This window comes from Pyxicephalus adspersus, chromosome 1 (genome assembly GCF_032062135.1).
Source record: "Pyxicephalus adspersus chromosome 1, UCB_Pads_2.0, whole genome shotgun sequence".
Classification (NCBI taxonomy): Eukaryota; Metazoa; Chordata; class Amphibia; order Anura; family Pyxicephalidae; genus Pyxicephalus; species Pyxicephalus adspersus.
Window position 1 is genome coordinate 40,135,473 of NC_092858.1, and position 23,483 is coordinate 40,158,955.

Consider the following 23,483-nt stretch of genomic DNA (forward strand, 5'->3'; position numbering starts at 1 on the left):
GGCGCCAGCCACAGTACAGTAGGAGGAAAGAAAAAAGATGACATGCTCTTCCATACCTGGAAGTACCAAGTATTTCCTAAGAGATGCCAATGGGGTTGTGGGAAAGTAACAGGGAAGGCAAATCTTAATGGTGAAGAAATTGACCAGACCCTGAATAGGCAAAGGTGCCACTTAATTTTAACTTTAATGCCATTAAAGAGTTCATTATCTTTTTAAGTTACTTTATGGAAAATATGTGTTCCCCTTTCTCTGGTCTATCTGTAGGTTTAGGGTTCAGGGATACAGGTTTTTACTTTTTATTTGTTTTGTTTTAGTTGAACTTTTGAGTCATCTTTCTATTTTCTTTAAAAATCATCTCCTTAAAACAATCACTTTTTCTTCTTTATAGACCCATCTTAATGTTGAGGACAATAATAACAAGCCAAGTTGGCAAATGCCGTGTTCATATTTTTCAACTGCTATGTGTTGCATTAACACACATTATATAAGCCATAGGAGATTCAACGCTTGTGTGTTGCAGTGCACCACAATACCCCATATTGTGTGTTGCATTGCAAAAATGCTGTTAAGCCTAGCTGGACGTTTTGGTGCATTGCCAGCTCTTGCATTTGATTGGGCTGCTTTAACGCAGTGTACATTACCTCCTTTTAACGCTTCAAAAAAGTTGGAACTTTGGAGCTCTGATCTTTCTTTGTAACTTACAGTGAATTCTATGAGTTTTTCTTTCAATGTCTTCCACACTTTTGTTTTAACTCTTGTATCCCTGCAAGCAATCTTTTTATAGCTTCTTCTATGGAGCAAATAGATGCCACTTTTACTATGCTTCTTTTAATAGATGTTTAGTGACTGGTTGTCTCAGCTGTCTGTCAGCTATATTCGTTCTTTGACATTTTAGATGGCTAAATACAAAACCAAATAAAGAGAATTTATATTTCCGGTAAATAATAGAAACACTTGTCCTTATTGTAAACAATATACAGACTAACAAGACACATCAACTGCTATAATAAATGTGATTCCATATTTATTTCATGTTCCCTCTGTATATCACCATAGGTTTCCTCCTACCCCTGCTTCATCATGTTTTTAGAGCCAGTGGCCTAGGTTATATTGGACAAATGTATGAAATCTTCTACTGGTCTGTTACTATTATCAACAATTGTTCTCTAAGAAACTGTACTTCATTGGCAGAACTCTTCTGCAATATACTGTGTGCAGAAGGCTATAGGAGGTAGAAACATGGAACTGCCCCAGTCATACAGGAAACAGTGTTTCATGAACAATAGTTGTATTTTTTTATAATACTGTTTTCACCTTTTTTAATTGTATTACAGTGCTAATAATTTCCTCTAGCCACCTTAAAACACAACATGTCTACCTGCACTACTTCCAACCTTAACTGCACATAATTGTTCTGCACACAATGCCTGTGCTGTGGGGGGCAACAGGGCTGTTTGTATTTTCCACAAAGGAAAGCCCAGGAGTACAACTGAGAAATAGTTGTCACCCTATTACAGGGAATGTCTGAAAAAAAAACCTTCATGTCAATATAATTTCTTTGATGAATGTAGAAAATTGAAAATAGATTGAAAACAAAGTTTAAAATTATAGTGAAATGTTATAGCCTATATGAGATGTCAGTGACTAGTGCTATGGATCGTCCAGGTTTACAACAGCTGACGCAGGATACTGCAGTTACCAGAAAAGTACTTACAACCTATTTAAAACCTAGACCCAGTTTTAGCCATGTGTATGGCTTATAACAGACAGTGTGGTGCCATTTTCCCATTGTATAAACTTTATAAATCTGTATCTGTGACAGAAGCCAGTAACCAGCTCCATTACAAGCCTGCAGACCCAGCCATTTACAATCCTAGGATTCTGAACACATAAACAAATGAGCAAAGTCTTAGGAACTGGAACTCGGGCATCAGAGATTGTCATCTACAAATTTACCATCCTGATGAGGTGAACCCATGATGGTGTTCCGGAGGCAGGAAAATGACTGCAAGCTTCCATCCAGCTCACAAATATTTTCTCCTATAATAATCTGTAAATATATTGTGTCATTTTCACCTGACGTTATCTGGTTATAAAATATCATCCAGCAATTTATACTTCTGCTTAGACTGAAAATAAAGCTGTTAAATTCCAGAGGAATACGAATGACCTACTTAGTACATCAGTTTTTTATGTAGGTATTGCTGTAATGTGCCAGTTCCTTCGGTGTAATGCTAAACTGCAGGCAAACAGCTAAATACACAGATGAGATAAATACAAATTTGCTATTTTACATGGAAAAGGATCTGTATTTCTGTCCAGCTTTAAGATTCACATGTCACTGTCTTGGCTATTCAGAAGACCCGATTTTTCTTTTTTCAGTTAAGCTACAATTAAAGGTTTTGTTCCTCCCCCTCTCTCAGATCTCATCTCTCTCCTGCTAATCATATTATTACACGGTATTTATATAGTGGCCACATATTATGCCCCCTCCCCCTTTTTTTTGTATAGCTTTGGCTACATTTTGATACCTATTGTCATTGCAGTGTATGGGCATTTTTCATAGGTCCATGAAAGTGGAAAAAAGTTTTGGGAAGCAAGAAAACAAGGGGTTGAGGCCCATCAAGGTATGGGTTTGTTGTTAGCAGTGGCCCTGCACGACACTTGGTTGTTGTGGGGGCTAGGTGGGAGTGGTGGTTATCAACTAATTGTCCCCAAGGCAGTGTGCTGCAGCTGGGGGCCTGGTTAGTGAGTGGAGGTAGTTGGGATAAAGGGATAGTATGTGGGGGATTTTCATGGACCTTTAAAGTATGTTGTTTTGTATATTAAAAAATGTTATATTTTAAAATTTTTGTTAATAAATGAGCTGCTATGGCCAATTTAATCCAACACAAGTCTGGTGTCCTTTTTGGGATTTGTAAGTAGAGGGTTTGGGGTTTAATTGGTCAGGGGGTGCAGTTCATGGCTTCCTCTGCTATACCCTAGTCATGCCCCTACCATACTAATAATATGTGTAGTAGTGCATAAGCACTGCAGCACAATTTTATGGTTCCTTGCTGTTTTCGCCTTTACTTGTGTGAGCTCTGCTATAGAGGGGGTTGCAAGAGGTTGATATCAAGTCAAATTTAAAGACTTAACAATACCCACAGAGATATTTCTACATAGTCCATTCAATAAATGCCCTAGGGTGGAAAAGCTGCTATCGATAGCATCTATCCAAAAACATATCCTAATATTACCAGCAGTTGCATTATAAAAGAAAAGGTTCCCTACTGCCACCCTGGCAACCAGTGTCATCTGGCTGGTTCCTCTTTGCTGTTGTCATCACATTTTTGTTGGTGGAGTAGCTTTGTACTTACAGTTCCCCTGCCACCTAGAACTGAACTGCCAGAAGGGTAAGGGTAGGGTGTCAGTTTGCCAAATCTTTTAGTTATCAATTCAATGTGTAATAATGACACAGGGTGAAAAATCCTTTTTTTTTGGCCTCTCTATCCCCAACCCCAAAATTGCTTTTTGATTTTGTCAGCTAACATATCAATTGGGTTAGAAGGGGGAAAGTCAAAGGACAGTTGGCCTGGGGTACAGAATGTATAGGTCAGATCTTAAATCAATACCCCTCTATAAGTAAATGTTTGTAAGACATGGAAATAGCCATTCTCGTCATAATTACAGAAATAAATTACTCTTACCCCAGGATTACAATACAATACACAATGAGCTGTGCAATAAATCCTTTGTATGCATATATTTTCTGCATTGTGTACACTGATATCTATCCCAAAAGCAAATAGCAAGAGAAATAAATGCTCTTGTTAATATTGTCATGGAAATAAACAAAATGCTGGGGTAAAGTAACACCTTGGAATTTTCATTGCAATTATAATATTATAAGGGAGAAAACAGTTCATAGTGTAGGTAGGAGCTATACAAGTTTTTCTGGTTTAAAAGGGAGCTCCCATCCATATCTCATATTACTTTCTGTACTTAGAATCAAATGTTCTGTTTCTGCCCTCATGTGTACTTATTTCCTTTTTAGATCATTATAGTTTGCAGTGTTTTCAAATACAAAATTGCACACATAGGACATGATGAGCAATGGGGAAGGCTCCATGGCTCGTGTCAATTGATGGCTGTGCTTCCAGGTGGAGCATACAAGTGATTTTTTTTTTTTATTCCATTAAAGACTGATCACTTAAAAAAGTGAATAATCACCTTGCAAGGGAATTTTCATTTAGCTTAGTGAATGTAGTAAACAGTCCCTTTGCAAAGAATATCCAATCACGTGCAAGGAAATGTAAAAAACAAAATTATTTTAGTAGTATATGATTGTAAATTTCATGTTAGCCAAGCTTCACATTATCTGGTAAACCTGATCATGTCTTGTTTTTATTAAAAAACTGTCATGATTGGTTTTATAGAGAAATTTAATAATTGATAAAAAAACTTTTACCAATTTTTTTTACTTTTTTCACCCTTAATTTAACTTGCCAATTTTCCATTTGTAACCAAACCTTAGTTATAAGATATGCTAAAATTAGCAAAAGGAGATGTAGTTATTTTCAAGATTTAATAATAAAAGCCCTCATAAGCAAATACTTCCAGCACTTCTAATTAAGCACAAGGATACTTACACATGAATATCAGATCAAAATAAGTAATCATTGTTTGCAACTTTCACTGGAGGTGAATATTCACTTAAAAAAATGATTTTCACTTGCACTTGACTAGAATGATGGAGTAGGGAATTCATGCTAAAACAAGACAAATCATGTACAAGCAAAAGTCTGTAGCTGAGAATAAATATCTCACAGGAGAATCCGTAGAAGCAGATATGGGCCTAGACAAAAAAACCTCAGCATTGGGCCACCTCATCCAACAGGATGAAAGTTGGACAGGCCCAGCCTGGAAAAGCCTTTCTTACTGGCCACATTCTATTTTATGTGGACTGAACGGACTGAAATGGGTGTGCAAAAATATGTTTAGACTAGCTATTGCCTGGCCCACGACAATTCCAAAAAATATATTTATTTTACCCAAATACACGCTTAAGTAACATTAAATAAAGAAGAAGGTAGGCGCATGAAACGTTGCTATGGTAATAAATGTGCTGAGATGACATTCCTAAAAACCGCTTAATGGACTGAGGCAGGAAAGGAAGAGGCCGCTGACACCCTGCCTCTGCATTCCACCTCAGCCACCCAGTGTGAAGACAGGGACAGCCATAGAGGAGGCCAGGCTCAGGACACACCTGAAGATGGAAGAGAGAACAGAATGACAACCTAATGCAGATATCCAAATGTTACATTAGAAAGTGAAGAAAAAATAAAATAAAAATCATCAAGGTTGATGGAGAGGGGCTGCACAGAAACACAGGAATGAATGGATTGCAAAGCATGAAGGCATAAGCCAAGCTGTGCAATTAATATATAAACAGAATTTTACATAGCATGGTAGGTAGGAAATTGACCCTTCAAATATAGACATTTATTTATGAAACTTAGTAATCAGTAATCAGATATTGCAGTTTAACATTTACAACATAAATTAAGAAATTGGAAAACAAAGAGTTCACAAGTAACAAAGTGGCTCTGCAATACGACAAGGCAAGGGATCATTAAAATATGTGAAGTTTAATCTTTGTGACCACCAATCAGAATTCAATTTGTTATTTCTATAATGCAAAGCTAGTTTATTAAGGGTTACCGTACTGGCAACCCATCTCTTTATATAATTTAACTTTACTTAAATATTGTGTACAGTGTATGACACATAAGGTTACAGAATAATTTAAAATACAAAAAATAGTAGCAATCAGGGGTGTACGTGCCCTCCCCACTACACCCCTGCCGGTGTCACTCAAAGGGGAAGACACCTCCCCCAGAGTGACGTCATGACACCAGAACCTGCCCACTCTCCAATGGCAGGTCTGAGCCTGTGATGGGAGAGTGGGCAGGTTGTGTTAAGAGACATAGCCCACCCACCGCCCTGAGCCTGCAATTCAATACATGAGACATGGTTCCTGGCTCTGGCCAGTGCGCTTCTCCAGCGGGGTCCTTCTTCTAACCCCATGAGGGGGAAGGGGGGGTGGACCGGCCAGAGCCATTGACCACCAAGAATTCAAAAAAAGTGAGGGGCAAAGCGTTCCCACCTGTGCCTGCTCCACTACACCCCTGGTTGCAAAATAAATCATAAATGAAATAAAATACAGTATGTATTAAAGTAGTGTTTATCTAGGGCTATGTTCAGACTGGCAGTGAGGTGGCTGTGCGGTTACTGCTTCCTCAGACCCCTGAATTTCTTCCTCGGATGAGACGCTACATGTAGCCTCTTGCATGTAGCCTCTCACTCACGGCAGCCCATTGTGAATCAATGGAAATGGAAGGGAGCGGTCAGTACAACCGCCCCCAGTATAATTGTGCGAATTCTATTTATGAACGAGCACAGAGGCTCGGTAGCCAAGCAGCTGGCAAGCTGCTGAAAGCCACACACATCTTTCTTGTGGACATAGCCTTAAAGTCATTTTTAGTGTAACACTATTTTACATGCTTGCTCTACCTTTTTTTTATTATTATATTATATATGTGATCTGTATACTAGACTTTAGAGCGAGCTACTGTATTGAAAACAGCATCCCTTTTTAATGGAAAAGATCTATGGGGGGTTCCTTCTTCTTTTACAAAATGCTAACCATGCTACTGGCATGCTGAATCAGTGTTTAAGCAGTCACTAAGAATGGGTAAGAATGGCTGTTCTTATACATCTATAATTGTTATATATTATAAACAATGTTGTTAAAACATTAACACAATGTATTAAGGTATATACAAGAGATTTACTCAACAGGTCTATCTAAACAAAAAACTCATTATTTTTTTAATAGCCCCCAAATTAGCACTAAGGTGTATATTGATAAAGTAGTAAAGTTGATTTTAACCAAACTTTCACTGGTGGTGAATCAATTACTCTCATGTAAAACTCCATCTCCAGGAAGAGTTACTTTTTTAGTGAATGTCACATTACAGCTTTATTTGGAGAATGACAGCAGGTAATTGGCTCTGATAAGTAGCATTTTTGTCAGTCAGATACTTTTTAAATTCAGGCCAAGTACAGTAAGTAAGCTTTGGCAGTGCAAGAAATGGAGTAAATGGGGGCGGCTGGTGCTCTTGTACTAATTCTTGGGAGGTGGGTGTTTACGGCTAGTTTTGGTTTTGGAAGCAGATGTTATACAGACGGCCATGGGCTGCTTGTAGCTGCAGCGCTGTTATGACATAGCACAAGTTTGGTTTGCTTTGGGAATAGGCCAAGCCAGTAACTGAGGACTAGTAATTATTTCAGAAGTACTTAACCAATACGGCACAATATTCCCTAAAGAGATTATGTGCAAGCCTAAGGACGCATATGCCAGTTACTGTAGCCCTTGTGTTAGAAATTCTACAAACAAGTTAAAGTAAACTCTTGTTTACTTTCATCAAATATGTTGTTATTATTCAAATATATTGTTATTATATATATATATATATATATATATATATATATAGAGAGAGAGAGAGAGAGAGAGGCCTGTTTTGGAGTATTTTTTTTCAATGTTATATAAAAATAACATGTGGTAAACTATGCAACACGAAAAAAACCAAGCATTGGTAAACCAATTGATGAATCACTGAAATAAAAGTGTCTATACAGACAAAACTTTACATTAAAAAAAAAATTGATAGAATGTGGATTGGCTAGACCTTCTGTCAAGTTTTATTCTACATGGACGGTTTGCCCAGTGTTTAACCTGTGTGTTTAAATGTCCATGTTTTAAATTTTGATTCATTTCATTGGACCATTCAACACTGGAGCATTTTCTTGATGGGTTGTAAAGAAAACACATCCTGCAGTCCCAAAAGCCTTCCAAGTGCCTAAAAACTCTTAAAAACTTCAATAAACCCTCCAATCCCATTGACATAAATAAAAACTTTTGGGCATTTTTGGACATTTCTGGGTCTTTTGGGAGGCATTTTGTCTTCTATCTCCTCTCGGCCACATATCTTGGTTAAAACATCTTTAAAAAACACCTAAAATCTCATACAAAAATTGTGTGAGCATTTATAGGTGTTTAAAATTAGGGCCATTGTAGATGTAGGCTTACCCTTATATTGGTCCTAATGACCATTGTCATAAAATAATGGAAAATCCAAAATTGTGTAATCGGCACAGTAACAGGAGGTGGAGAGAAAATATCTAATGAGTGAACCTGTGTCGATGTCTAAAAGAGGATTTCTGGATAAGTGGGGATAAGTGTCTCCCCTGAAGATGGGCAGAAAAATTGCCATGAAAGGACACAGAGCAAAAAAATATCTGATAAATACTATTTTCTAATTTGTCCAAAACTACAAGAAAATACATTTATGCTTTATAAATGCCATATTGACCCTTGCTCTGAGACATCCCAATGTAGAGTGCTAACCATCTACCAGTTGTGCTTGTACATTGTCTACCTGCCCCTCATGGCCCTGGTGTGTATCGGCATGGTTCTTTGACCTAACTTGTGATTACTGTTACAATCAAGAAACAAGTTTTTACAGACTGGAAATAGTTTTAACAAAGTAAATGTCATCAGATTAGGTTTATCATCAACTTCAAAAAAAATATTTTGACACTCCATATGGAGATATTTTGCTCTAATCTAGTAGATACAATCCCCTGATTTTGCTCCCCTTTAGTAGATACTTAGCATATACTTTTTTTGTTCATTTTCCTCTGACAGCTATTGTATGGGCTACTGAAAAAAAAGCTTAAGAGAGTGTACACAATATTTAATAGGTTCAGATAAACATGTTCAGAAGAATGCTACTAGGAAGTTAGGTACCAGCTTTATGTGTCCTTGATCAGCAAGGTGGAGAAAAAGTAATATAGCAATCATTAAGGAAATGTAAATATATATATATATATATATATATATATGCAGTTGTATTTATTAGACATTTAAATTGTGGTTTCATACAATACACCCATGACGTAAAAGTCATAGCATGGAAAGTGCCTCAGAAGAGACATTTGTATTTGCCTTGTTTGCACCCCTACAATTTGTTAGGAAAATTGCTCACATAAATCTTTTAGCATAGCAAAAGTCATTAAAGCTGCTTTTCTTGTGATTATATGCATTCCATCATCTGAAAATGACTGTTACATCAATGGCCATCTCAGGGGTGGTCATAGGATTGAGGTTAAAACAGATGTTGTATTTTTGAATAAGAAATGAAGATGTATTTTTAGTTTAGGTCACCTTTCTTTCCAAAACGCTTAGTGTTACACATACACTCAAGTTAAACATCTCCAGCATTCAGAAGAGTATATTTAATATTTGGCGTCTTTTTTTTTTTTTTTGCACAACATGCAACTTATATGAGAAAGATAGTATGTATTATCACATGCATTGCAAATAATCTTGCACCTATTTGTCTTTATAAATTGTTGAATACTTAGAAGTACTGTAGCCTATTTACAAAGCCAGTTGTGTTTTAAGTGAGTTGCAGATAAAATAAAGCATACATTTTTGTATTTTTAAAGTGGCTATAACCTCAGATATATTCTCCATAATAAACACATGCTGATGTTGCGGAGGACCGGGGAACTAATGGCCAGTGGCATGTTAATCAGAAGAACCAGATCTGCAGAATGAATAAAGCAAACACGCGGAGATCCTTGTACTGCTGTTTGTCAGGTACATCTTTCTTTACAACAAGGAAAACAGCAACCATATCTCTAAAGCAGGGATATCAATACATTTCACCTTGAATCACATGAGACTGTTAGTCAGAGATAAGTTCCCCAACTTATTTCAAACTGTACATATAAATCTTTGAGGCTCAAGGCACAGGACATTTTTTAGGAGGAATTTAAGAAAAAAGGAAAATTGTCAGGGTACTGCTTAGTAAGAATTAACACTTCCAGATGTTCTCTATATAAAAGCATAAAGTTCAGGTCCACTTCAATGCAGTAAAACTTTGCTTCTATGTATAGTTTTTAATTATACATGTATGTAATGTAAAGTGTATAGTTTGTAATTATATACAGCCACATTTGCTCATAACACATGTCATTTGTGTGTGTTGCTTAATAGTGCTACACAACCTTTGCTGGGAGCCATGTCAAATGGGTGGCTGAATCACAGAAATTCAATTCATAAGTTATCATTAGTGGATGTCTCTTTACCACTGCTGGAATGGCTGCTGAAGCTAAATTGCTAGAGAAAGCAGCAACATGGCAAACTAATGTTGGTTCTAGGAGTGAAGAAGCAACTCCAAAATAAGTCAAAAGGAATTATTGTACTTTCTATATTTTAGTGTGACTATATCAGCAATTGTTAACCAAAATGTCTGAAGTGATATACAGATAGCACCTAGATGGAGAAACCCAAAATCAGTATATGTATAATAAGTAATATATGGTGGTGCAAGCATGGAAACATTACATAGCACCCAAAATACACCTTATGGCCAAATGGTATGATTTGGGGTTGCTTTAGTTGGTCAGATTTAGGTTCATCAATGTTATGTGCCCAAATATAAAGTCAGCTGCGTACCTGAATATACCGAATAAAGTTTTTCCATGATGGCACAGCCATATACCAAGATGACACTGCCAGGATTCAGCAGGCTCAAATTATGAAAGAGTGGATCAAATATGAGACATCATTTTTACACATGGATTGGCAAAGATTTAAACATGAAGGAAGTCTTTGGAGAAGATTTAAACAGTGGTTAGACTTTCCCATCATAAATGCAAGACTTTGGCCAAAAGTTAATGAAACTTGGAAATAAATGTTGTGACATTGCACAAGTTTATCGAAACAATACCACGGTGAGTGGTATAAAGAGTGCTGAATGAAACCTAAAGGTTGTCTAATGAAATATTAGAGAGTATGACTTAGTTTTGCCAGGACAGTGTATATACTAGGAAATTACATTATATGTTTCTTTAAACATAACAATGGTACAGCAGCTAATATGCAGATCAGAAGCTTACAGCCTTTCATATGCTGTGCCTAGTAAGAGTTCCGGCCTTCCTATACCATGTTTCCAGATACCTAGCTTACATTGGGTTACAATGGATAAAGAACTAATTTTTAAAGAACTAAATTGGGATTTGAGTTTTTGTCCTTGTTCAGACCTACTCGGCTGTGACAAGCATGCCAGACACATGGCTTAAAGTTAACATTTCTTCAAACAGTTTTGTAAGTTAGTCTATTTATAAACATAAGACAAAGCCTGCCAGGCTTGTGGTTGATTCAGTGGTTGAACGATCTTGCATGTGAGCGTACCATAAACTATAGTAAAAAAATACACATGCAGCAGTGACAGATAAAACACTGAAACAATGTTTCATAGTCCAGGAAATGTTTATGATTGTAGACAAACATTCAATAGTCTTAAAAGGGAGAAACAAACACGGGAAAAGGTCACTTATCCACCAAAAAAACGGCAGAATACTCCAACCCCACGGATCAGTTTTTGGCGATGTTGCTTTGTATGATAAGTTTTTCATGGGCTAATTCTTCAGACCACTTATCTTTGTCTCTGTGTAGACATAGAGGGATGAGGTCATACAATAAAAATGGTTACAGTTTTTCTAATATTAATGATTTGACCAGTTTAGATGCAAAAAGCACTTTGTTTTCCATAGACAGTGTTAGCAGTGGCTGCAATACTGCATATAGAAGTAACATGTTTGCTTTTATAAAGCATTTTGGGGGGCTAATAAGGGAGTGAAGTCATTTGGGGGTCATAATAGCCGAAAACAACTGATTATGAGAATTGTTTTAACCTGAACTGGGAATAGGTTGCAGGGTCCAAGGAACTAAAGGACTCCAAAGAATGCAGTTCTATTCTATTTATTTTCTATACATTTTAAAACAAAAATTGTTTTAAAAACAGCTAATATAAATACTTAAATTAAAATTCATATCACCTTCATGTGCATCAACACTCAAACTGGAAGAATGTGGGTAATGGCAGCAATAGAAGCCAATTAGAATAGTTGATAACAGTAAGCTCCTGTGCAGAACTAACTTAGGGCCCCTGAGGGGTCCCATGTTGGCTGAAAAGAGTCTGGGACCACATGCTGCAGCACACTTTGCACCTCCCTATGTCTACCCCTGAGTGAACGTGGTCATGAGGTCGTGCCCTTAGGGGTTCTTAAAATGGCACCATGCACTTTACCATTTTGAAGAAATACATAGCTGAGCACTGCAGGGAGAAGTTCTGCAAAAGATAACCTTGTTATGTAGACTAAACAAAGATCAAAGAAGAAAAAAAAAAATAAAGAAATATGAAAAATGAAAATTCCCGGGAGAAGGAGGTAACAATGGATGGTGGAGGGGTCAACTCAGAGTTTGGGTTTAAAGGAAACCTATGGTTAGGAAGTATGCTCCATTGATGAAAAAATGCCTTTTCTTCCTTAAATTGTAGATGTCTAGTTTTCATTATTTCAGTACCTGCTGAATCAATAACCTGTAAAAGGTGGGGAAAAATCCATGAACGCATGGGGAGCAAGGCGGGGTACCACTTGCTCGTTCTCCCTCCTTCTCTCTTCATAGAACAGAATGGGTGCTGTGTGTACAGTGCTCGTTCGTTCATTTGTCACTCTTTGTCGCTAGAAATGATCAATAAACCTTTCACTTAACATAAAATGGTAGACGACCCTTTTATGTTAAGTAAAAATTCTGTTGTTTGTTTGTTTTTTAAGTACAACACCCTTTTTTAAAAAAAAAAACGGGTGCAGCACCGCCCCCTAATTCTCGATCACCTAGGTGATCGAGTATGAATGGGAGCGCAATGCCTCTCGGGATACCTAGGTCACGAATCCCGGGCTCCTGGGTGCTCCTTCTGCGCATGCCTGTGATGCTAAAGGAGCCTTTTCGTGAAAAAAGAAAAAATTGCCGATCTCACACATGTGTAGTGAGATTGGCATTTTTTTTTTCCAACCTACGCTTGCGCCTGGGTCAGGTGACGTAGGAAGAACCCGGAAAAAGAGGCAAAGATGGCACAACCCAGCGCGCTGGCTCAGTGACGGATGCAGGGACGACGCGGGACCAGATGCAAGACACCTCCGGATGGATCAGACTGCCCTGCGGGATTGAAGGTAAGTGTATTTTTCTTGTTTTAGGCAGTTTTTAGTTTAGTTCCTCTTTAAAGATGAAAGAAAATTTCCAGTTACAAAAATTTACCGTGTGTATGCTGCTTAAGATGTGGAGTTATTTCGTCACATCTACCAGTCACATGCCGATCTTTCCTAAAAGTTGGTACCTTAGTTACTCCAATTCTCAATAGTAATGCTTTCATGCAATGGGCCAAACTTTTTAACCTGTAACACACAATGGCAGGTAAGAACATTTTACATCTCTGGTTGTCCAGATACTCGAGATTCAGGAAAGGGTGGGGGGTCAGCGGTTAAAGAAAAGGCTAACCAAACTTGTGAAAAATGGTGCATTGTTTTTAAAAACACACATTCATTTTTTTTTTTTGGGGGGGAGGCACCTTCCATCTGATTACATTTGTCTCCAATTAATCTCCAAGCACACAGCGAGCTGCAGCTGCATGTAAAAGCAAATTGGAAAAATCTGTGAGATGGGGGAAGGGAGAAAGTCTGTGTGTGGCATTGCAAGACCTCAATGATTCACTGGCTGCCCTCCCTCCCCCCACCCCACCCCTGCCGCAAGCCTGGAAAAAGAAAGCGTAAAAGAAATATAAAACGTAGTGGGAGAGTGAGAGAGAGAGAAAGAGAGGGGGAGAAGAAAAAGGGCCAAGCTCTGCAGTCAGGAGAGACAGGGAGAAAAGGATCAAAATAAAAGAGTTTTCAGGGTATTTTAATGCATGGTGTCTGCCTTTCAGAGTCGGCCTGGTACCATTGTGATAGTGAATGAGGGATAAGACTACAGAGAAGGGCAACTTTAAGGCTGGGGGCAAGAAGGAAAATGAATCTGAACAATATTAAAATGGTGAGCGGGGGTCCTTAACGCATCAACTGCTGAACTACTCAAAAGAAGGGTCAAAGCTGAGTGCTGGGTCAAAAGGGAGGTTTCTGCCATCAGATTATAAGGAGCATACCTTCCAACTTTCTATGTTGGGAAAGAAGCATAATTCCTAGAAGCAGCATTTTAAGACAAAATACACGCCTTTGCTGCACCCTCAGCCACACTCTCATCATTCCAGATGGAAAATAAAACAGACCGCCATTGATCCAAAGTACAGAACTGAATACTGCAGTACAGGTGTTGTCCTCCTATATTGTATGCAATATACTAAGCCGGAAAGTGTATTATTATTATTACACTGCATCACAAAAAAGAAATATTGTCTGCTATTTGGTCTAATCCATGTGTCTTATACTAAATCAAGTGCGCTAAATCTAAATCTGAAGTTTGATTCTGCCTAGGATGTTAGGATCTTAATTACGCATAGTCCAGATGGGAATGTACGAAATGAATTTTAAGTGACGTTGGGCAGCCAAGTTGATGGTATGCTGTTAGCATGTTGTTCACGAGTTCAGTGTGGATTTCAGCTCGCTGGTTGCCCAAAAAGTTTTGTGCAACTAGCACAAATAAATCCCAAGCAGCAAGTTCAAGTGGGTTGACTTTGTCTCTGAATTTGGCATCACGCATCAAATTGCGGATTTGGGGACCAACAAAAATGCCTGCTTTCAGTTTAGCATCTGTTAACTTTTAACTTTTGATAACTTTTGCAAACTTGTCCTTCAGATATTGAAAACCCATACCATCATGATCCATTGCAATGACAAAGTTTTTCATTAATCCAAGTTTAATTTGAAGTAGCAGAAGGTAAACTTTCTGTGGAGTGATTTATGCTTCACGTTGTACTGGCCTACAGTGTGTTCAGGTCTGGGTGGCCAATCCTTTATTTTGTAATGGTTGCAGTCATCACAACTGTTCCACAGGCACAGAAAGCACATATATTTTGTCCCAATTGTCCCAAATATCCCTATTGCAGGCCAAGAAGGAGTGCCACCACCTTCAGGTCACCACAAACGTTCCACTTGTGTCTCCACTGCTCTGGTATGTATTCACAACTCTATCATCAGACCACTCACGCCAATACAGAAGCAAATGTCGTTTTCCAGCTTGTAATAACCTGCAAACTGTATGTGATGATCACGAAAGTGTGAAGTTGTCCTTGCTTTTTGTAGCAAATTCCACTCCTTTAATCTGGAGGCTAACAGTTCAGAATTCTCTTTTGACAAAGACAGGTTACTTACTAGACAATCTAAATCTGATTGGCTTATAAAATGTGGCCTACCCTCTTCAAATTGGGGTTCATAACATTCATTAACATCGACATCATCCTCCTGTTCCTCATCCGACATGTCACTGTCAGTAACAACAGAAGTAGGAGAGACTGGCACTGGATTCTCTGCATCATGTGGCACTGGCTTTTAGAGCAAATTCACAATCAGGATAGAGGGTTTTTGACTTAAGCTGCGTACACACGGCAAATTTTTCTCGCCCGATAATCGGTATCGGCCAATTATCGGGCGAAAATCTGCCGTGTGTACAGTCGGTCGTCGTCCATCGTCCGACGACCGTCCTGGCGGATCCATGGACGATGGACGACGACCGATCCTAATGAAAGGGAAGGGGAGAGCGCGCAGCAGGGTGCCGCTCCGTCGCTCTCCCCCTCCCCTCTCCATAGAGCATGAACGGTGCTGTATGTACAGCATCGTTCATGCATCGTGCAGTCTTTTCTCGTTGGAAAGGATCGTGAAAGATCCTTTCCAACGAGAAAAATTGCAGGTGTGTACGCAGCTTTAGTCTTCTTCGAAAACCCAGAAATTTCGAGTGATGGTCTTTTGGCTCACGCCAAATCATAAGCAGAGCAAAAGGCATTTTATTCCTTTTCCCATTCAACCATTGTGTTAGACCAATGTAACACACCTGACAGCAGATATGACGTGCCCAGCTTTTATCTTGATCTCCAATTTCACATCCAAAGTAATACTTGTAAGCAAATCTCACCCTCTTGGTTAGGTTCCTGCGTTGATCACACAGATATATTTGCCACAAATGTAGCAAAAATTGTTCGGGTTTATTAACAGAATGAATTGCCAAATTCATTCTGATACTGATAAGTTTTCTTCAATAGAACATTATGAGGTGTTGGTGGTCTTCTAATTTTGAACAATTTTGGAGTTGTTTTAGCTGACAAAAGATTGTTTTTCTGTCTGTCCTGACTGGGCTGCCTAGCAAACTTGGGTTATTGACCTGACTATTTTTATATTAGTTAGGCTCAATTCGGATGGAGGTGGGAAAGGGTGTTCCTGGGCAACTCCCAGAGGTTGGCACCTTGTCAGATGCTTACCACCCCAGCCTTTGTGTTGGTCCTAATAAACCGGTGTTTCAACATATTATATGTACATGACTTGTTACTGCCCCCATTCATGGCCCACATGTAGAATTTTACTATGGTGACAATTCACAGGTAATATCCTCTCTCCATTATAAATTAGTTTAAAGATCTTTGTATAATATATTTTTTTTCTTCCTGCCTTCATACACTTCAATGATGACTGTTCTGTAGGCAGGTTTCTTGATGGTGCTAAAAGTGTACCCTGCCAGTACATTGTATAATTCCATAACCACTTGTATGCCTATTTCCTATGAGAAGCCCCTATGACAGGGTGAAAATTATGGGGAACTACAGGTTCCACAAAACCCTGGTTGAAAATGGCTGCTTATTTGAAATTAAGTGATTACTTTTACTGACCTGACACATAAAGAACTTTCTATTAAAAATCAAAAACTGTAAACACACAAAATAGGTCAGTTCAATGTACTTAAATGCACAAAACAGCACTTGGGTGCATCCTTCTGTTCTCTAATACCTTATGAGACTCTATATTTTCAATGTGAACAGTGAAACATTAGCATGATTCAGTGAATTAGTATGATTCATAGGCTGTTGTGGTATGTTTAGAAACCCCTTAAATAGTAGAATTTTCTATATTGGACGTACCCTATAGTCAAGTTCGTTAAAGGCTCCTGGATTAATTACAGGTAGATGACAGCATGTTGAATCAAGTCAGCAGGAAGATCTTGCTGTTGGAGTTTATGAGAGTTATAGAAAGTTGGAAAATAATTCAACCCACCCATTACCAAATAATGAATGTTTTCTTGTCCATGTTGGGATGACATGGGTCCTAAAGTGATAAAGCAATTGATCTCTTGCTACCATATATTAAATTTTCATTTAATGCAGCTGTTAGGATGTAGAAACGAAACACAAGAAGAGATAGATTTCACTGAAAGCTTATCACTCTCTACATATGTAAGACTTTCCTTGTTTGCTTCATGTGGTGGGGTGTCTGAATGTCTGTACAGCTGCACATTGTTTTAGGTGGATGAACCTGGTGAGAGGGAAAGTGAGAGATAATTCCCAGTAAGAGGATTGGGTAGATAAGCTTTTTGTCATGCAAAATAAGTACATGGTCCTTTTTGTTTGAATTGCAAATTTTAATAATTAGAAATGGATGCCCTATATAGCTCTATTTATACATCATTAAAAAGGAAGTATCACTCCTCATGCAGCTGTCTGCTGACACTTTTTTACCCACTAACTACTACTTGAATGATTGTGTGTGTACACACCACTAAATACCCTTCAAACTGACAGTGGTGACTACATTACCAACTATACAGAATTAGAGGATTGATGATGCTAAACTCCAGTCAGAAAAGCATATTGTATGTATTGCCTACACAAAACACAATCTGGTGTATTGGGAGCTAGGTGATGTCTAGAAAAAGATTTTAACCAAATTTTATGTGCAATAGAGGAAAAAAAAATAAATTTAAATATAAATGTATGCAGGTGACTTCAGCTCTGTAGCAATAGTGTTTAGAAACTCAAGAAATTTTTTTTTTTATATTGCAGCTTTCAAGTCCAAAGATGTGGAGTCTGCATGAGTTTTCTACTTCAGGCTTTCCATTAAAAGAAAGTGGAAAGTGACAATGCTTCTATAAAAAAATGTAGTATTGTGCAGGTTCATTGCCATGCATTACCAGCTAATTTCATTTCCCTAATGCAACGCATGCAAGGTAATGCACAGTAACATACATGACACCCCCTTTATGTGTTATTTTCATTATGTTGCATTAAAGCATCTTGTTCAGTTGGATTCTTAATATGTCAATTTGTCCTTGAGATACATAAAAAGTGTACAGCAACAGTGAAGCATAGTGCATTCACATCTGTGCAATGTGGTGAGCTAAAGAGCAGGTATGCCTCTCTACACTGTAAATGTCCATTGGGGTGCTATTCAGAAGTAATTGCAATGCACCACAATACTAATATATATATATATATATATATATATATATATATATAGTATAGAAAGGAAGGTCAGTGCTACTACTAGCCCATACTGAGGAGCCCCAACCAGTCTTCTTTTACATTAATCTGATTTTTTTAATGCATGAGAAATAAACTGATCACTAACTTTTCAGTCACTGCACTGACAATTTGAACACAATAGTAAGCAGTGCATTCTATAAATTGTGTTTTGGTCTCCTTAATAATTTAGCTATGTGAAGAAAAAACACTTTGGCACATATAAATATTAATGATCAATATAAAAATAATTGGCTTGCTGTTATGGTATAAGTAGCACATATTTTGAATGTTTGGCAAAAATAGGCAACGACATATTTAGCAGTCTTTAAAATGTTATTTCAACATTTATTTTCAAGAAATACTTATTGCTAGTACTGGTTGAAGAATTCACTAAATTAAAAACGGCCAAAAAAAAATAAAAATACACTCACCTTCAATCCTGCAGGGGAGTCCGGGGGTGTCCTGCATCAGTCCCGCATCATCCCGCAGCCCGCATCTTCTGCTCTTCTTCCTGGTTCTTCATCCTATGTCACCCGACCCAGGTGCGAGATCGAGTGACATAGGATGAAAAAAAATTGGTTGCTCCAGCATGCGCAGAAGGAGCACCCAAGAGCCTTATTAAGTAGATCAAAACCAATTTATAGAATGCACTGCTTAACATTGTATTCAAAAGGTCAATGCAGTGCACTTTACAAAAAAGATTGTACACCCTTTTATGAAAAGTGAAATTTCTGAGTTTAGGTACGCTTTAAGCTGTGTAAAGACAGTTCATTTTTGTTGTGCTCCTTAATTTTTAGTTGAAGTATTCAACGGGTTATGCTCATATTTTGCTCCTTTTCCTGTGATATCTGCATGAGGAATGCTAGATCAATGGAAATGTTTGAGTCTTTTTCTGTGACAACGGATAATTCACAAGCCTGAACATGCTTTAAAAAACAAGACAGATACAAAGAAGTTTTTCCTAACACCTGGTATTTCAATATTTGGTTTGTCAGAAACATGAAAATATACTTTTAAAAAGATATAATAGTTTGAAAGTATCAAAATATGGAATTTAAATAGCCCAACCAGTCAGGAAAAAGTAGCCTTTAGAAGTGATGTGTAGACACATGATCCATCACAACTCCAGCTTTGTAGATTTCCACAAATAAAGTCTTAAAGAGTTACAATTCTGTGTGTATATTTGAAGAGCAAATCTTTTCAGTGGCAAAGTGGGTGCCAGTAAAAGGCTGCTTTAGAAGTCAAGACAGCAGAGGCCAAAGCCTTAAAATCATACAGTTAAACTCAAGGCACTCCAAGACCCTCCAAAGAGTTTGCAAGGCCACTTAGAAAGTTTGTCTTGTAATTGACTAAATTGTTTACTCTTTTCTTCCAACTTTCTCCTCCCTATCTCTCCTGGCCTTGTCTTGAATACCCTTCTTTTTATCCCACTGGACAGCATTCTGCACAGACATATAACCATGCCAAACAACCCTCTGCATAACAATGGTTGGGCTCTTCTGTGTCTTGTAATTGGACGGGCTAAGGGTCGGTTTTATTAGCTGTGTGATTTAAAGCTAAACCGTTGTGACTGTCTTTTTAACACAGGCCTGTGCAAGCAATGGTCGTGGGCTGAATTGTAATGACAGAAAAATTATGCCAAAAAAGGAGGGGTGAGCGATGTTGCAAATTTTGCTCCCTGTTTAGATAGGACCATGAATAAAACCAAAATATGCTTCCTGAGTCGACTGCTCAGTACATGGCCAGATTTTATGTCAATACCAAAGTAAAGAAATTAATTCAAAACTAAAAAAAAAACATAACCATTTATCAACAAGTCAGGACTTTGGGAATATTGTCAAGGGGTGGGTCACATAGCTAAAAGTTCTTATTGAAATGATGACAAAGGAATCCTAGTGGCACATTCCACAACAATCACCAACACTACTGTCTCTATTTTAGCATGACTAAAGTGAATGTCTTCTTTGAATACAGCTTCAAGTGGCATATAACAGGATAAGATGGAGAACATGTTATGGAGCAAAACAGAAACAAAAGGCAGAGGCTGCATAATGCTGGATCAAAAAGTCTTGACAGATGCAGAGTACGGGACATATTTAAAAAGCTGCAAATAATAATCTTTGCCATTTTTTACGACCATTTCTTGTTTGCAATATTTATAGGTGTAATGTTTTCTGTGCTTTTATAGTAATGTTGTTTGTTTTTTTGTATAAGCCGTATAATATGTCTAATATAAAACTGGCATGTATCATCTTTTTGGCTGTTTTGTCAGACCCTGTAATGCTTTACATTTTTGGAGCACACATTGAGCCCCACATTGCATTTTTTGTATTAGCTTTGGTGTTTGGGTGCTGATCCTAAATATTTAGATTTAGGGTAAATACAAGTACATATATTGGTAGAGGGACCTCTATAGTCACCCTCTAATTATGGGGGGAATAGTCAAGTTTTTGTTTATCAAATTTGATAATTTATTGTATCAATAGGAAATGTCTGGTAGTAATGGGTAATAGTAATGCCTCAGTAACCAGCCCCTGCCCTACCACTAGACACCAGTTGATCAAACAAAAAGCCTTGTTATAGAGAAGTTTTTTTTATTAAACAAGTTCCCGAAAATCATATGCCTGTTCACAATAAGCCTGCAGTTGCAGAAGCCTAACCTTGCGTACTTGTTGGCTGATACAAACATTATAGTTAATATAAACGGTTTACTATGAGATGACATTCCCCATACTCCATCACTCATAATTACTGTGGTTACTAATAGGAAATACAGTGGCCACAATTTTCCAGTAATAACCCATCTCATGTGTAAAATAAGTTCCAGTACAGTGGGAAAATACCATTGAAAGCATTTTGCATTTTTGTGCTCCCTTCATGTATTTGGACTTTGGTGTGTGAAGGCATTCTGGGACTGCATATTATGTGCACACAATTACTGTTGATAATAATATAAGGATGTATATAGCACCAACGTATTACGCAGTGCTGTTCATTAAATAGGGGTTGCAAACAACAGATACAGACAGTGACACAGGAGGAGAGGACCCTGCCCAGATGCATAATAACCCGCCTGGTCTTTGGAAGCGCTGTGTGGGCTCAAACTTTTTTTATGCCCGTGTTACACTATTAGTTATGATTGACAGCAATCTTCATGGACTAGAGAACTCAACATACCAGTGTTTTATGGTGAAGAGGTCCCTGTCCTAGGGAATGTTCCTGTATGGACACAGTAAATGTGCATTGTCACCATAGGGCAAGAACAATGTTGAGGAATAGCTGGATTTTCAGCCAAGTCCATCATGAAGGTTCATTTTTGTTCATAAATTCTAGTGTACATAGCTTGGGAGCAAGAACGTAAGAGTTAAGTATAAACAGTGTGTCTCCACTCACTATAACCCGCCTGACACCAAATGTTTTCAGCTGTGAAGCATTCTTGTTTAGCCACTGGATTATACTGCCCTTTGCATGAAATTAGAAAAATGTTTAGAGACTGGACTAGACTGCCTGATGCAGCCATTGGTTGTTCTGGGTTTAAGTATTTTATTGCTCTTGCATCATATTTTTTAATAAAATTGTGTCTGACCCTTTTAAAAAAAGCATAAAGTGTTCTTCACAAGTGGTTTTTTTTTAATTGCCAGGCAATGGCCAGGGCTGATTTGGAAACACAAGGTAACTTGAAATCAGCCAGCCTGCCAATTTACCTTTCTGCAGTTATTTCTGGAAGGAAATCTATTCTTCTGCTAGCACTTTATTCATTCCAAATATTTAATGTTCCTGTCACCTATCTTGGTGTCTTTTTGGGAGTTTCTGCTTTTCCAAAAATATCACTTTTTAAAAATGAATATTTAACCCTTTTATTTTAGTTTCCTTTACTGATGAAAAAAATTGACTGGTAGCCCGCTGGAGACGCGATGTTAAGGTTATATGTTAAATAGATCTTGGCTGCTCGGAGTGTCACATGTACCTAGTGGCTAATCCATTCCTGTCTACCTTCCAAGTTTAGAATGTGACCTTTGACCCAGCACTTCTATTTCCCGGCAATTATTGTCTGCTGACCTCTGAAGAGTCCTTTCAAACACCATAAGTTTATATAATTGGTAATTGCTGTTCTTTAGGCCAATTTCTAAAGTGATGTAATAACAGTAAATGGAGCTATTGGTGAAAATATCAGTTCCTTAAATTCAACTTCACAAAATGAACAACATGTCTTTAGATTTGTCCTTGTAAGTATATGCTGAGGGTAAGGAATGGAGAAATATAGAAAAAGTGTTAAAGTTTACAAGGTAGCTCCTTAATTGAACATCTTGCTTGAACGCCAGTGGTGAGCTAGGCTTTGGGAATTGCTCTTCCAAAGGCATACTAGTGATGATTTTTAAAATATTATACTATAGACAGGTCTGGCTTTTTAAATACTGTAATCTAGAAAAAAATACAATTTCAACTAGTGGGGCACTTGGTGATTCTTTTATTGGTACTAATTACTACATTTGAATGTTAGAAGGTCGAAGGTTGTACATACACATTTGTGGCTAGGCTATAGCATTTAGAGGTACATTCACTTTCTAATGTAGGTAAAAAGAATGGAAAATGGAATGGAGTCAGAATAAATTTAGTTGAATCAGTCAAGAAATCTGACTGGATTAGAACATTTTTTAGGGGTTGGATTTTTTTTCTTTTTAGTCCAAAATCACTATAAATTATTTCCTCAGTCAGTTTTAGAAACCTTGTACAGCATGGGGGCAACCTGAATCAATTTTTCACATCTAATTGTGTTAAGAGCAAATTTTTATGCCATAATTGGATACATTTTCCGGGAACTAATTGCTGTGAATTTACTTGATTAGCAGTCACCCAATGCCCAAGCACTTTCTCTAAAGTTTTTTTTTTATTATAATATAGAGGGCTGCACTGATGCCATTTCTAATGTCAGCCTCAGCTCTCTGTTTGGGACAGATACAAGCATGTCAAAGCCTGTCATTGGATGATCCTGCTTGCGGGCAATTTTGCCCAGGTGCCAGGATAACATCTATTCACTTCAAGAATTTTCTGGTTTTAAATAGCTCCTATACAAGTCAGAATCGACTCTAGTTG

The 23,483-nt window shown here is 37.8% G+C and overlaps 1 protein-coding gene and 1 long non-coding RNA gene across 4 annotated transcripts in view; one reads left to right on the plus strand and one right to left on the minus strand.

Annotated features, from left to right (window-relative positions):
* GLI1 (GLI family zinc finger 1) overlaps positions 1-23,483 on the minus strand; it is a 77,432-nt gene that overhangs the window by 14,257 nt on the left and 39,692 nt on the right. The window lies entirely within an intron of this gene.
* LOC140328128 (uncharacterized) lies at positions 12,916-20,640 on the plus strand. Of its 3 annotated transcripts, none has more exons than XR_011920238.1 (3): positions 12,916-13,128; positions 17,931-18,094; positions 20,364-20,640. It is a non-coding gene; the product is annotated as an uncharacterized lncRNA (long non-coding RNA). The 3 variants fall into 3 exon arrangements; XR_011920237.1 differs by lacking the exon at positions 20,364-20,640 and adding an exon at positions 14,994-15,058 and having other exon boundaries at positions 17,931-18,174; XR_011920236.1 differs by lacking the exon at positions 20,364-20,640 and having other exon boundaries at positions 17,931-18,174.